This window comes from Humulus lupulus, chromosome 1 (genome assembly GCF_963169125.1).
Source record: "Humulus lupulus chromosome 1, drHumLupu1.1, whole genome shotgun sequence".
Lineage (NCBI taxonomy): Eukaryota > Viridiplantae > Streptophyta > Magnoliopsida > Rosales > Cannabaceae > Humulus > Humulus lupulus.
The window spans coordinates 76,330,249-76,346,398 of NC_084793.1; the positions used below are offsets into that span (position 1 = coordinate 76,330,249).

Consider the following 16,150-nt stretch of genomic DNA (forward strand, 5'->3'; position numbering starts at 1 on the left):
CTTAGTTCAAATAATCTATCTATATATTCATATTTTTTAACCTTTTGACAAAATACAAGCTCCACAAGTTAATTTTAAAAAATAAAGGGTCCAAACGGGTAATCAGCTAAAATACAAGGTTCAAAATGGTGTAAACCTTTATAAAAAAACATAAATGATATAAATATATATAATTTACTTTTTATAAAGAATTTTTAACCTTTTGAATAAATAAATGGTCCAAAGTTTAATTTTTAAAAATAAAACGTCAAAACGGGTAATCGGCCAAAATATAGTGTTTAAATAATCGATCTATTTATTCTTATTTTTAACATTTTGGCAAAACTTAAGGTCCACAAGTTAATTTTTAAAAATAAAGTGTCCCAATGGTTAATCAACTAACATACAAGGCTTAAAATTGTATCAACCCTTAGAGAAAACATAAATTATATAAATATATATAATTTACTTTTTTATAAATAAATTTTAATCTTTTGAATAAATACATGGTATAAAGGTTAAATTTTAAAATAAAGGATCAAAATGGGTAATCGGTCAAAATACAATGTTCAAATAATCGATTTATCTATTCCAATTTTTAATCTTTTGACAAAACACGAGGTCTAAAAGTTAATTTAAAAAAATTTAGGGTTCAAACGGGTAATCGGCCAAAATAACCATTACACAAAACATAAATTTTCTTATGCATAATTTAGAGATTTTATAAAAAAAAAACATGCAAAGCGTATAAAAATAATAATAATATTAAATAAAAGCACATGTACAACAAGTTTTTTTAATTTTGTTTTCGACACTTTGACTATTTAGAATTTCTCGAAAACTTGCACAAGATTTGTTAAACAATTAACACCATTATAAAAAAAATTATGGTCAAGACGCTCTCACGTGTCCATATAGTGTATGAGATGAAAAATGAATCCCTGCCACATAATCTCCCAAAAAATATTTTAAAATATATATTTATATAAATGAGAGCACCAAAGAGATGATGTGGCACTCTAAAATTGCTCCAAAACATTCTTTCTATTTTCTCATTTTTTTCACTTTTTTTTTTATTCTTTTTTTTTTAATTTATGATTAAAAAAAATAATATTATATATCTATCTACATATTATATAAATAAGTTTCAATGAGATAATGTGTCTGTAACGCCCTACTACCTTAGAGCCGTTACTAAGTGAGTTTAAAATAGAAATCGTGCTTTTGACTGACTCGAAGCGGTTTCTAAAACCAAAAGTGTGGATAAATCAGAAGTTAAGGCTGTACTCTTTTAAAATGTTTAACTTCATTGAAAACGTAAGTATAAAACATCTGGGATCCCAAAATAAGGTTTACAAAATATTTACAACTCAAAAATAGATTTACACCAAGTTAACTATCAAAAGAATGGATTAATACAGCCATTTACAAAATGCCCCCAACCAAAGCAGTCGGGCAGGCCGAACATGTACGCGCCGCCCCCATGCTCTCCATACTCATGGCCGGTTGACTGACTCCTTGCTTTTACCTGCCACACGGAGCACCCGTGAGCCGAAGCCCAGCAAGAAAACCCAAATAGAACATAACATATGCAAATAATATCGCTGGCATAATTCACTGATAAATAAGAAACTCATCAATTTAAACAAGCACGGCCATGCCGCCCCAGAGGCCTTACCAAAGCTTGGGGTCTCAGTCATCACCGTAGGATAACTCATGTATCCCTTGGGTCCCACCCTGGCTATAGCATCCCATGTGCTGAGCGTTTCTTCCGGCCCCACTGCCGTACCCGGCCTACGCCGCTCTCGGCCTTAGCCGTTCATTCCATTACAATCACACATATTATACATTCAGAAATAACCATTCAAACATACAATAGTTCATCTAAGATTACACATTTGCACACAATACAATCTAGGGCCGTGCCCTGCAATCACACAGTGGGCCTATGCCCTAATCTCGGGTGGTACGGTTTTCTTACCTTTAGATTCAGTAGACTTGATCAACCTGACTCCTTGAGCACGATCTTACCCGAGCCCTAGCGCTTACCGTGGGTGGAATTTCGACCTTGAACTGAACCCTAGACCTCCTTGGCTTGCACCTTTACAACCTTGACCTCAAATCTCTGATGTGATCTTGCTAATCCATTGCCAATCCTCAAGCCTAGCTTAAGATCCTTGATGCTCAGCTAACCCTAGCTTTCCACTGAGCTTAACCTCAAGAAAAATCAAGGGAAATGGTTGGGAGAGCCACAAACCGAATCTTCAAAGCCAAACCCTTCAGCTTTCCCTCTCTTTTCTTTTCTCTTCTTTCTTTCTTTCTTTTCAGCCTATAACTTTTCTCTACTAAATCCACTAAGTGTAAAGACCTTCTTTATTTTATCTCTTACAAGCCTAATGACCAAAATGCCCTCCCTTACTAATTCTAAACCTTTATGTCCAAAAAGGGGCATTTTAGTCATATTACCCAAATTCCCACTAATTCCTCAAGTGTTCCTAATAATTCCCGCTCGCTACCCAATACCTGATTAATCATCAAATATAATCCCAAATTCTCAATTAAACTCCCCAGGCTTAACCCAAGCCGGGTACAGGTTCCCGCTTTGATTTTCCGCTAACCCGCTCATTCTAGGATCGTCTCGAGTCATAGATCACAGGTATCAACATGCCCAACATGGCCAAATTACAAATATGCTCAATCAGGTCTACATGCATACTAATTCATATAGTCATGCATCACATTTAATCACATAGTCATATAACGTGCATTAAATCATAATCATGCATTAAATTCATAAAAGTCACACACAGAATTCCATTATGCCCTCCAGGCACACTACTCAAGGCCCTTAAGCCTTAATACTGAATTTGGGGTCGTTACAGTGTCATTCTAAAATTGCTCTAAAACACTTTATCTATTTTCTCATTTAATCTAATTTTTATTCATTTTATAGATTATAATAATATAATAATTTAAAAAAAAATGTAAGCAGTTACATAATTTTTAATTTAAAATAAGATATCTACACTATATTATTATTTACTCTATCTATTTTACACATTTAAAACGCTAAAATTGCTCCAAAAGACTTTTTTAAAAAATATAAGTAGTTAGATGTCTATATATTATATAAATGAGAGTTTTAAAGAGATGATGTGACACTCTAAAATTGCTCTAAAACACTCTATCTATTTTCTCTTTTAATCTAATTTTTTATTCATTTTATATATTATAATAATATAGTAATTACTTATTTTTTAATTTAAATAAAATATTTATAAGATATTATTATTTACTATATTTATTTTACACGTTTAAAATAATAAAATTGCTCCAAAGCACTTCAACCACTTTCTCCTTTAATCTAATTTTTTTATTCATTTTATATATTATAATAATATAGTAATTTTAAAAAAATGTAAGTAGTTACATGCTTTTTAAATTTAAATATAATATTTACAAGATATTATTATTTACTCTATCTATTTTATATGTTTGAAAAACTAAAATTGTTCCAAAGTACTTTATTTATTTTCTCCTTTAATCTAATTGTTTTTATTCATTTTATAGATTATAATAATGTAGTAATTTTAAAAAAGTATACCATACACACTTTAAAAAATATATAGTTACATGTTTTTTAAATTTAAATAAGATTTTTACAAGATATTATTATTTACTCTATCTATTTTACACGTTTTAAAAAATGTAGTAATAATAAAAAAAACATAACTACTAACTACACTTATATATAAATTAATATATTCAAAAAATATATTTTATAAATTAATGTAGTAATGTATTTTACGTAAATGTTGTTTTATTTTAGATATATGTGTTTTAAAAAATGTAGCTTAAAAATAGCATCTATCTATAGATAAAAAAAACGTAAAGAACTATTAATTAATACATAAATATCTATCTTTTAAAAAAAATAAAAAAGACAAAAAGATAAAAAATTTCAAATTCCAAACTAAAATATCCTAATAATTTAAAATATCAATATATGTACACATCAATATATGTATTAATATGATTAAAAATTTATTTAAAGAGCTATTAAGACGGAAAAAAAAATTCAAACTCAAAACCAAAATATCTTAACAATTAAAAATATCAATATATATACACATAATATTAATGTGATTAAGAATTTATTTAGCTTCATGGCTTGGCTCTCAATTACTCAAGTGAGTAATAATCAATAATTCAAGTTATTCAATTTCTCTCTCTCTCTATATATATATATATATATATGAATATATGTGTGTTTATCTAAAATTATTAGTTTGTGTATATCTTATTAGTTTCATTTCCAAGCGTACCAGCATTTTCTTAAGTTATTGTATATCATAATTTATTTAGCTTCATGACTTGGCTCTTGAAAGAGTAGTAATCAATTATTCAAGTTTAAAGGTAAAAAATCTCTCTATATATACATGAATATATGTGTATATATATAATGATTGTGTATCTAAAATTGTTGGTTTGTGTATATTCTATGGGCATCATTTCCAAATGTACTAGCATTTCCTTAAGTTTTTCATGTATCATATACACGTACATGGCTTTCAATGTATAGCATGCATATTTCCACACACATGAATATCAAACTTGCTGACACTACAATATATCTCAAAAAGTATTTTCAAGTAAGTTTTGTGCGCTTGACAAATGTAGAGATAACTCACCGATTATGCATTATATGTATATTTATTTATGATTGATTTATAGATTTTTGTATTTTTCTTACATTTTTTGAAAGAGAATAAATTGAACGTGGATCATGATGTTATGATATTGTTTACTATAATTACTGAAAATTGTATATTTGTATCTTCGAATTTAATTAGCTAACCAAGTATTGATATTAGTATTGTTTGAATTTTGGCTCTCTATATATCTATTTTTTTATTATAATATAATTATGTTTTTTATTCAAATTTGAATCGTTGTACAAAATATTATAATTATTACCATCAATTATCAATATTAATAATTGTATTTTTCTCTCATTTGATATTTTCTCAAGCTTGTAACAAAACAATATTACTAATGTATTGTTTGGATTTGTGATTTTTTTTCACTATAGTAAATAAATGTTATCTAGATTGTAATTTATTGGACATTCTAGCAGCAACAAAATATGCAGAGGTTGATGTGAAGCACAAAAAAATGATTTTAAAAATAAGAAATTATGAATTAAAAAGTATATAATTATGACAATTGATGTTAATATTGTTGTTAGCTTAATTTTTTCACATCTCATACTTTTCAAATGCTATTATACATTCTATTAATTTCTTGAAATGAGAGCGAAATAAATAATTGATTAATTAAATACTTTTAGTACAATTTTACTATTAGAGCATAACTTTAAAAAAATAGAGGAATTACAAAAGGTATAAATTTTTCACTCACATTATACAAATTATAAAATTAATCAAACAAATATGGAATTACGTTAAATATATATATAGTTGAATTATAAAATGTATAAATTCAAATTAAAATATTTATCAAACAAATATAAAATTACCTTAAATATATATTTCAAATTATTATAAAAAATTACGCGAAGGCGGGTATATTTTATAATATATTTATATGATGTGGCACTCTAAAATTGCTCCAAAGCACTCTTTTTATTTTTTTTTTCACATTTTTTAATTTGAATTCAAATTTGATTAGATATTTAATTACGATAACTGTTTAATTAAATTATAAATATAAATAACCGTAAACTTTTCTCATTTTTTATTTTACTTTTCTAATTTCTGACTATTAATTAATTAAGGAAAAAACTCTATCTATTTTCTCTTTTTTCTCTTTTTTATTTTAATAATAAGAAGTAAATAAATAATCTATCTATTTGTATTTTTAACCTTTTGACAAAACACAGGATCCAAATGTTAATTTTTAACAATAAATGATCCAAACGGGTAATCAATATTATGACAAAACACAAGGTCCACAAGTTAATTTTAAAAAATAAAAGGTCCAAACTGGTAATCAGCTAAAATACAAAGTTTAAAATGGTGTAAACATTTATAGAAAACATAAATTATATATATTTATATAATTTACTTTTAATAAAGAATTTTTAAAACTTTGAATAAATACATGTGTAACGACCTGGATTTTCAAGACTCGATAATGTGGAAATATAAATGTTTTCATTTAACAAAATGTCTCAAAAACCCGTATAAAAAAACTTTTAAAAAAATCGTATGGTCATACTTAACATTTATTTACAAACATATTTTATAACGAGTAGAGTGAGCCTAGTTTAGGAAAATTACACAACATTTCCAAAAATAAAATGGCTTCCCAAAAGGTCGGTCCACATGTACATTTGCAAGGTAGACTCCAGCGCTCACTGCTCTTCCTTGCCCTTGCTCTTACCTATAACATGAAACAACTAGGTAAGCGAAAACAGTTAGTAAGTTCAACCTTCAAACAAAAACATGTAGAGAATTAGGGTTCCGGATCCATTCGGACCGTACACAATCAATTTCAAGAACGCAAATTGTCCTGAAAAACTTATGGTCATGCCTGATAAGCAATGATAAATTATTTCTCATAACTAGATAAAACCCTGCACGCAGAAAATCCGAGAGCAAGCAGATATAATATATCACAACTATATCTTATCAACAAGTATATCCCTGCACTCAGAAAATTCCAGAGCAAGCAGATATATTATTTCACAACTATATCTTATCAACAAATATATCCCTGCACTTAGAAAATCCCAGAACAATCAGATATATTAAATCACAATATAATTCGAGACCAACGCTAGAGAACTTCCAACAATTCAGGCGTAACGCGCCCTCCAACATAATTGTTAATCTGTAAGAGAGAACCGAGTCTCAACACTAAGATCTAGCTAATAAATATCTCCATCAATGGTAACTATCGCGTTACCTAGGGCATCACTACTTATCCAAGAGTGAAATCAAATTTACACGGTTTTCAGAGACTTCTATGCTAATCAGTGGTGTTGGTGAGCAGTTGCCCCTAGGGTGTTCAGCCCACTCAATCTTGGCAACCCCTAGTATCTCTAGGCACTCTCATTGAATGGCCAATATTCACGGCTGCTATCCGAGAATAACTTATCAGAGCACTTGCTCGGGTTCTAACCGTTCACTGATTAATTAAGCATGAGGGCCCCTAGGTCCCATTTATTTTTGCGCCCCTAGGTTTAACCAGCTAATCCTCACCTCTTGGCCACTCGTCGCGGTAATGAGCCGAACATAATAAAATCAAGCAGTGTGACGGGGATCAACCGTCTAGGATATGAAGGTATCTACCGTTCATATTTTCTAAATCAGCACTCACTAGACTAATGTCTCTAAGAAACTTTCTACGATAGTCTATATATGTGCATATATCCCTATACTAACATACAATACAATAATCGTTTCATGTTGCAGCCATACAATATAAGTTGACTTACTTGGAGTCCTAGCACTCAGCAGGTTTTCACCCTCCAACGTTCAGTCCAGTTACGTTTAGCCAATACTGTAGTTATCCATACAATATACTTAGATTAATTATGGCACATAATTCATTATTATTATTTTGGGCAGTTTGGTTATTTTCAAAATCATTTGTAAGGATTTATGATCCTTATTTGGTTTCAAACGCATTAAGGAAATTCATACAAAAATATTTGAGACTACACTCTAAGTCTCGGGGAGACCTATCCTAAGGTCTCGATACCTAGGCTCGGGTATCACAATAGTATTTTTCCACAATCCACTAAAAATCTTATTCTTTCAAGGTATCGCTATTAACCCGCACTTTCAACAAGTCGGTTAAAATATGTAAGATTTTAGCCGGTATTATATCCAGAAAATACTAATAAATTCCTTAATTATCTTTACAGAAAATAAACTCTTAATTTTTCTTAAGGTTTTAATCTATAAAAATCGTTTTAAGAAAATTGCCTAATTTGTCTTAATTAGGAAAACCGTTAAAAATTTTCCTTCTTGATTAGTTAATTTTCTAAAATCAATTAATCAATTTTACTTACTAGAAAAATAATTCACTTAATTATTTTATCAAAATATAGGGTTTTAAACCCTCTTTTAATATATTAATTATTAATAAATTAAATCTCTTATTTTTAAAAAGAATAAAAATAATTCACACTAAACTCAAAGTGGTAATTTTAGTGAAAATATGTTTTCAAGACTTACCAAGTTTATATCTTGAAATAAGCAAAATTTTACTTTTTACTTTAAGTTCCAAAATCTCATTTTTACACTAAGTGTGAAAAGCCTATTTTTTTCACATTTTTAACTACATATTTTGTTAGTCCATAACTTTAAATTCACTTACCCAATTGTTACAAAAATTTCCCAATTCTATTTTTGGTATGCCATTTAGGTCTTTGTAAAATCTTAGGTCAAAATGAGCATTTTTGATTGGTGAAACCCTTTTCCAACAATGAGGTAAAAATGACCTTATTTTCAAGTCCTTATTTTTTCCAAACTTTGACACTTAATAATTTTCAAACCGTTCAATATTTTCTTACCAATTATATAGTGGAATACTAGGTTATGCCAATAATATGCCCACCAACTTTTAGAAAAAATTGGGTTCATTTGCCCTATACAGTGGCTGTTGAAACTTAGTCCCGAAATTAAGAATACGAAAAAACAGTTTTTTTACCTAAACTTTGAAATAGCATAACTTACTCATTTCTAAACATTTTTGAGTGTTTCAAAAGCTCAATATTATGTAATCAATCTCAACAACATCACAGTACAATTAAATTTTACAAAATCAATATATAGTGGATGCTAGACCCCTTGGAAGTCACAGCTCAAAACATGTATTTTGTTTTTAGGTTTCCTACAAAACCCTTAGGGGTTTTGGTCCCTATTTTAAAAACTCAACACACAAGCATCATAAAAATTATAAAACAACTACCATGACCTTATTATATCACCAATAAGAAACTTTAAGCATTAACTATACAAAACAATGCTTAAAACTAAAAACCCTACAACAAAAATCATAAAAGGTAAACTTTTTACCTCTTGTTGTTCTTGCTTAAGTTTTGAATCTTCCTATTAGCTTTGGCTCCTTCAAAACCTTTCAAAATCCCTAACCAACTCTCCCCAACAACATATATAATCAGCTATTGAAAAATCTATAGTTAAAACTTTACAAGAGTCTAGTTTTTTTGAAACTTTACCTTAGATAAACCCTTTCTAGACCAAGGCTTAGCTTCCAAGCCTTCTTAGTGTTCTTGAGGTTGAAGATGGAGAGAAAACTTGAGAGAGAGTTTTCAAATAAGATGAGAGTGATTTTGAGAGAGAGGGGGTCGGATTTGGGGAGGTTGGAAGAGCTTAGACAACTCTAAAATATCTAAAACACTCAAGTGTTTTCACATTTATCACTTTGTGTCATTAACCCTAATTTAAATGTGATTTATAACTTAATTTATTTTGTTCACACAATTTAAAACCTCACATGGTCAGCCACCTCTTTCTATTTATGCATTTATTTTATTTTATTTTTATATATAAAAGTTAATAATCATTTAATAAGAAGAAAAATTCAAATTGACTTTGTATAACCTTTTTCACTCATAATAAAGTTATTATATTTTTTTAAAGAAAAAAAATAAAACTTAACACTTAATAATTAAATTAAATGTCTCTCACATTTAATTTAATTAATCAAACAATAAAATTTAACCTAAGGTCCATTCATGGAATAAAATTTCCCATTTCGGCAAAATTGAGCATTTAATACAAAATTCCATAAAATTTCCATTTTCCCTTAGGTTTATTATTTTTTACCAAACTTTGATTTTCATGAATGTATTTTATGCCCAAAATATATTTTCCATAGTTTTTCATTTTATTTTCCGATATTTTTACCCGATCAGGGTTTTTGTGTTGGTCCAAGACCGAAAGTCTTATCTTGACTTTTAAATCACAAAATTCATAATTTGGCTAGCAATAACTCATGAAATAATTTCCAAACAAATATAATATTATTTAAAATAATATTCTTAACTCGGGGACAAAAATCCCAACCCGAGTCGTTTAAAGGTACCCGAAAATGCAAGACGTTACAACATGGGCCAAAGGTTAATTTTTAAAAATAAATAGTCAAAATGAGTAATCGGCCAAAATATAGTGTTCAAATAATCAATCTATTATTTTTAACATTTTGACAAAACTTGAGGTCCACAAGTTAATTTTTAAAAATAAATGTCCCAACGGGTAATCGGCTGAAATACGATGTTCAAATGGTATGAACCCTTACAGAAAACATAAATTATATATAATTTAATTTTTATAAATAATTTTGAGCCTTTTGAATAAATACATGGTGCAAAGGTTAATTTATAAAAATAAATTGTCAAAACAGGTAATCGGTCAAAATACAATGTTCAAATAATCGATCTATCAATTCTTATATTTAACATTTTGACAAAACACGAGGTCTACAAGTTAATTTTTAAAAATAAAGTATTCAAACGGGTAATCGACCAAAATAAGTCTTACACAAAACATAAATTTTCTTATACATAATTTAGACTTTTTATACACAAAATCACGCAAAACGTATAATAATGATAATAATAAATAAAATAAAAAAGCACACGTACAACAAGATTTTTTAACTTTGTTTTCGGCACTTTAATTGTTTAGAATTTTTCAAAACCTGCAAGATATTTGCTATACAATGAACACCATTATGAAAAAAATTTGTGATCAAGATGTCCTCATGTGTCCATATAAAGAGCATATTGTACGAGTAGGGTGAAAAAAAATCCCTACTCTACAATCTTCCAAAAAATATTTTAAAATATGTATATTTTTTAATAATTACAAAAGACTGCGTAAAACGCGTTTATGTTTTCTAGTACATTTATATAAAATGAGAGTATCAAAGAGATGATGTGGCACTCTAAAATTGTTTCAAAGCACTCTTTCCATTTTCTAAATTTTTCACATTTTTTAATTCTTCTTTTTCAAATATATGATTATTAATAAATAATTAAAAAGAAAAAACTAAATTATATAAACCATCTAAATATATATAAATATCTAAAATTAAAAACTATTTACATGTTATTTTTTAAATGTAATTACACTAATAAATTATCATTTACCTTATAATAATAAATGTAATTTTTTTCTAAATTTTTCACATTTTCTAATTCTTCTTTTTCAAATTATAATCTATATCTATATTTCTATATAAAGGATAGCACCAAAAATATGATTTGCCACTCTAAAATTGGTCTAAAACATTCTTTCTATTTTATCATTTTTTTTTTACTTTTTTCATTCTTCTTTTTAAGCATTCTTCATTTTTTTCATTTTTTTTATTTTCACTTTCTATTTTCTAATTTTTTATTCTACTATTTTTAAAATTTTAAATAAGATATTTATGAATTTTGTTTTTGGAACTTTAATTATTTAGAATTTCTAAAAAAAAATTAAAAAGTATATTTTTTAATCATTACAAAAGACTACGCGAAGTAGAATTATGTTTTCTAGTTTTATATTAAAAAAAACTTTTCAAAACAACCACGGTAATATTTAATATAAAAATATTATATAATATTAATATAAACAAAATCAATTAAGCTAAAAAAATAATTATATTATAAAAAAACCCTTCCAATTTCATAAAATTTGATTAAGAGTAAAACTACAACATAACAACTTTTATACAAATATATATATACTAGATACAAGCAACGTGCATATGCACGTTTGCTTAGTTTTATTTATAGAATTTATTAATTATTTTTATTAAATTTATATTAATGTCATATAAATTTTGTTACACCCAGATTTCGAGACTTGAGGTTGTGACCTCGAAAGCTGGATTCGTCAGGTGTAAGCTCGCGATAGCTAAAATACATATTCGTAATCTAGACGCTGAATCTTCAAAGCAGGTGGCAACCTCGAAGATGGGTAGCCTCGAAGTCCTTATAAGCTAGAAAGACAGAACATCGGAGGACGTCCATTGTCGGGTGGCCTCGGATCAGGAGGTCCGAGCTTGGCATAGGTGTGAGCTCGAAACAAGGTGGCTTCGGTGATATTTACCCACTTCGAGCTGGTCTTGGGGAAAATAATGCAACTCGTAATTTACTCAGAGACCTAGACTGGCACGATGCCGATTGCTGATCTCGAACGGCTTAATGGGTCACCTGAGGAGACGCAGTCCATGCATTCAAGAGATATTTATTGTTGTAACTTCCCTACAATAAAGGAATATTAACTAGTCGGTTATACGCCCCCTGGTCTTCAGGGGATGTTTCCTTGTATATAGGAGTTACAAACTTTAAAGTCATTAAATTTATTAATGTACAGAATAACTTCCCGAAACGTGTGAGACTGTATTCTGAGATCTCCTCTATAAATAGAGAGATCATGTACCTTTGTAAAGCCCCGAAATTTTGTGATCTTGAGAGAATCTCTGGAGAATTCATCCCTGAAGAATTTCCAGAAATTTCCTAAGTCTTAATAAAAAGGACTCGTGGACTAGGCAAAGTTAACTACTGAACCACGTAAAAAACTCTCATTGTTTTATTGTGTTATTCTCGCCATAGTTTTTGCTGTTTACGTGCTCTACATTTTAAGTTGATGAAAAATGGCGTCAACAGTTTGGTGCTTTCATTGAGAGCCTTAAGCAGTATGATCCCTGAACAGTTATGGCCACGAATGATCAAAATATTCCTGAAGAAAGCTATCCAAGACGCCCTGGGAAGCAGCCAATGGTAAATCCAGAGACTGAAGAGAGAAGCGAGTCCTCCGATTCTCGGGGACCTCCAGCACCTCCAGCCCCAAGGGATGAGGACATGTACTATAATCCTGAACGGTACGTCCCCATTGTGGAACTTGAAAACTGACAACTGAAAAAACAGTTGGCTGAGGCTAATAAGCGGAACGAGTAACTGGCTCGGTTAACTGCGGAGGCCCAGGCAGCTCAACCCCCACCTCCGCGTGAGAACCAAGCCCCACCTCCGAGGGACGTGCATGTTCCTCCCTGCAGGCCTCATGGACGACCTCGAAAAAATGCTGCCACAAGGAGACCAGAGCAACCTTCGGCACCAGCAGAGCAATCCGCTCCCTCGAGACCGCGAAGAAGTACTCGAGCTAGGGCTCTGGTTAATTCAACTCCGGAGCTACCAGCGGGAACTGGGAATAACCGAGCCTCTACAGAGGCTCGGACTCAAATCCCTGGTAACACGCAGAATGTTACCGACCTAACACGGGCGAACTCAGGACCATCTAGGCCTCGAAATGGGTGGCAGCCACCATCACCCATACGATTCCCTCCATCGCCTATAAGATACCCTTCACCGCCTCGCAGGAACGCTCAGCCAGTTCGAGGTGATGATGAAAGGCGTGCAGGGAGGAAACAAGGAAATAGAGAAGCCTTCAGGAACGGAGAGGCGCCCAGCCTACAAGAAGTCAAATGTCTCGATCTCGCACTGCGGAGACGAGGCAGCATGAAAGAGATCCGTCTCGAAATAATCATGCAACGAACCTTACCAGTGATGATTCAGGAGACAATAGATCAGTCAGCGTGTATGATCAAGGTCGAGGAAATACTGGAAACCATAGGAACCGCTCCAACCTGCGGGAACATCTGAATCAGAATCGGGGTAGTGGTAATCCATCGAACCCGGACCTGAGAGATCGCCTAAATGGGCGCAAAGATCCCCTATGAAGGTGCGAGCCTGGAATTGTGATCAATGATAGCCAATTTTAGGCAAGACCCCTTGCGAACCCGGTTCAAGAAAGAATTTATCAACTGGAAAAGGCCTTTAGGCTCTTAGAAAATGAGCGAGGTCGGAGTCGGGATGAGGATTCTGACGAGGAGCTCGAACCATTCGCTCCCCATATTTCCAACACTCCGTTTCCTCAAGGGTTTAAGATCCCTCATGTCCCACCTTTTGAGGGGAAGTCTGACCCGTACAGCCATCTGAGTACATTTAATACCATAATGAGAGCAAGTAATGTGGGTTACGAGCTCAGATGCATGTTATTTCCAACATCGCTTACAGGACCAGCAAAAAGCTAGTTCGAGAAATATAAAATACATTCGATCACTTCTTGGGATCAGCTATCAAAGGATTTCAAGAAGCAGTTCAAAGCCATGATCGGGGTAAGGCCTGAGGCATCAACTCTGACCAACGTTCGGCAACAGCCAGGCGAGACGTTGAAAAGCTACCTTACGAGGTTTAATTTGGAAGTTGCCCGAGCTCGAAATGTGGATGACAGCAGTCATCTAATGGCTGTCTAAGCTGGAGTAATGCCAGGAAGTCCTCTCTGGGACGATATACAGAGAAAACCGGTGAGGTCCCTAACCGAGTTTAATAAGAGAGCTCAGAGGTTTGTCAATGTAGAGGAGGCGAGGTCAACACTGAATATGACTTCTCAGCCCATAACTACAACGATAAACGTAAACTCTGCCTCAACCTCGGCGGACCCACCAGTTTGAAGCCTCCTGCGGAAAACCCTTCCAAAAGAAAGAAGAACGAAGGGAGTAACCCCGAGGCAGAAGGGAGAAAGATATTTCTCCGTGGACAAAGTGTACACTGAGCTCAATGAGTCTCGGGAGAATATATACCTGGCTAATTGAAACCATGTCCCCTTCAGGCATCCAGACCCCATGAGAAATCAGAAGTCCAAGAGGGACTCCAGCAAGTACTGTCGTTTTCACAAAGACAGTGGACACACTACTGATGAATGCAGGCAGTTGAAGGACGAGATCGAAGGATTGATCTCGAGAGGCTATTTCAGACAGTATGTCAAAAACCAAAGTAATAATCAGGCTTCTACTAGCCAGAGGGCAGCTGCGCCACAACCTGCTCAAAACAATAATTCCTGAGCAAGGGAAGAAGATAGGCCCCCTCCAATTGATGGAGAAGACGTGATAACCATCTCGGGCGGGCCTCATCTCGCAGGAATGGGCAGGAATGCCCAGAAGCGATATGTGAACGAGCTAAAAACTGGGGACGGGTCTCCTTATGAACCCGAACCTAGAGCTCCAAAAAGCCAAAAGATTGAATCTCAGCCGATAACCTTTACTGAGGACGACGCGTCCCATGTTCAGTTTCCTCACCATGACCCACTAGTCATCACTCTCCAGCTCGCAAATAAGAGAGTTCACCGAGTTCTCATAAACAATGGGAGCTCAGTGAACATTCTCTATAAGGCCACCTTAGAAAAGATGGGACTCGCACTTCGAGACCTAAAAGCCTGTGCAACGACCTTGTACGGTTTTTCAGGAGAGGGGATTGCCTGTATGGGGTCCATCGAACTCCCAGTAACCTTGGGAGACTACCCGATCTCAGTAACCAAGATGATGGAGTTTGTAGTAGTGGACCTGCCATCGGCCTACAACGTGCTGCTCGGGAGACCTGCCCTAGTAGGGCTGGGGGCAGTCTCATCTGTACGGCATCTGGCCATCAAGTTCTCGACTTCTAGTGGCATCGGGATGCTGAAGGGAGACCAGCTAACTGGAAGGGAATGCAATAGCATTTCCGTAAGAGGAAAGAAACAGGCGAGTGAACAAGCACTCGTCGTTATCCAGAATAAGGACGGGACGGTCTTGGAGATAGATGAAGAGATCGACCCAAGAGTGGAAGAAAAAGCTGATCTCGAACCATTAGAAGAGCTCGAAGAAATCAAGCTCAAAGAGTCAGATCCCTCAAAAACAGTAACGGTCGGGAAACATCTCCATGAAGAAACTAAATAGCAATTAATTTGCTTTTTGAAGAAAAACCAGGATGTCTTCGCATGGTCACATTCGGACATGGTAGGAATAAGTCCGAATATAGTGAGCCACGCGCTAAGTATCGATAAAAGCTTCCCACCGAAGCAACAAAAGCGAAGACAACTGGACGACGATACAAAAAAGGCACTGAAAAAGGAAGTCGACAGGTTAAAAGCAAACTGATTCATTAGGGATGTTTTTTACCCCGATTAGGTAGCCAATCCGGTACTGGTCCTGAAGCCCAATGGGACATGGCGAACTTGCATTGACTATTCAGACCTCAACAAGGCCTGTCCAAAGGACTGCTTTCCTTTACCACGGATTGACCAACTCGTGGATGCCACGGAAGGGCATGGACTAATGTCATTCATGGATGCCTATTCTGGATATAACCATA

At 32.9% G+C, this 16,150-nt stretch overlaps 1 long non-coding RNA gene across 1 annotated transcript; it reads right to left on the bottom strand.

The window, feature by feature from the left end:
• Nucleotides 1-6,136: 6,136 nt before the first annotated feature.
• LOC133807413 (uncharacterized) lies at nt 6,137-9,425 on the bottom strand. Its single transcript, XR_009879368.1, has 3 exons — nt 9,191-9,425; nt 9,030-9,099; nt 6,137-6,384 (listed from the first exon to the last, which is right to left on the bottom strand). It is a non-coding gene; the product is annotated as an uncharacterized LOC133807413 (long non-coding RNA).
• Nucleotides 9,426-16,150: the final 6,725 nt, after the last annotated feature.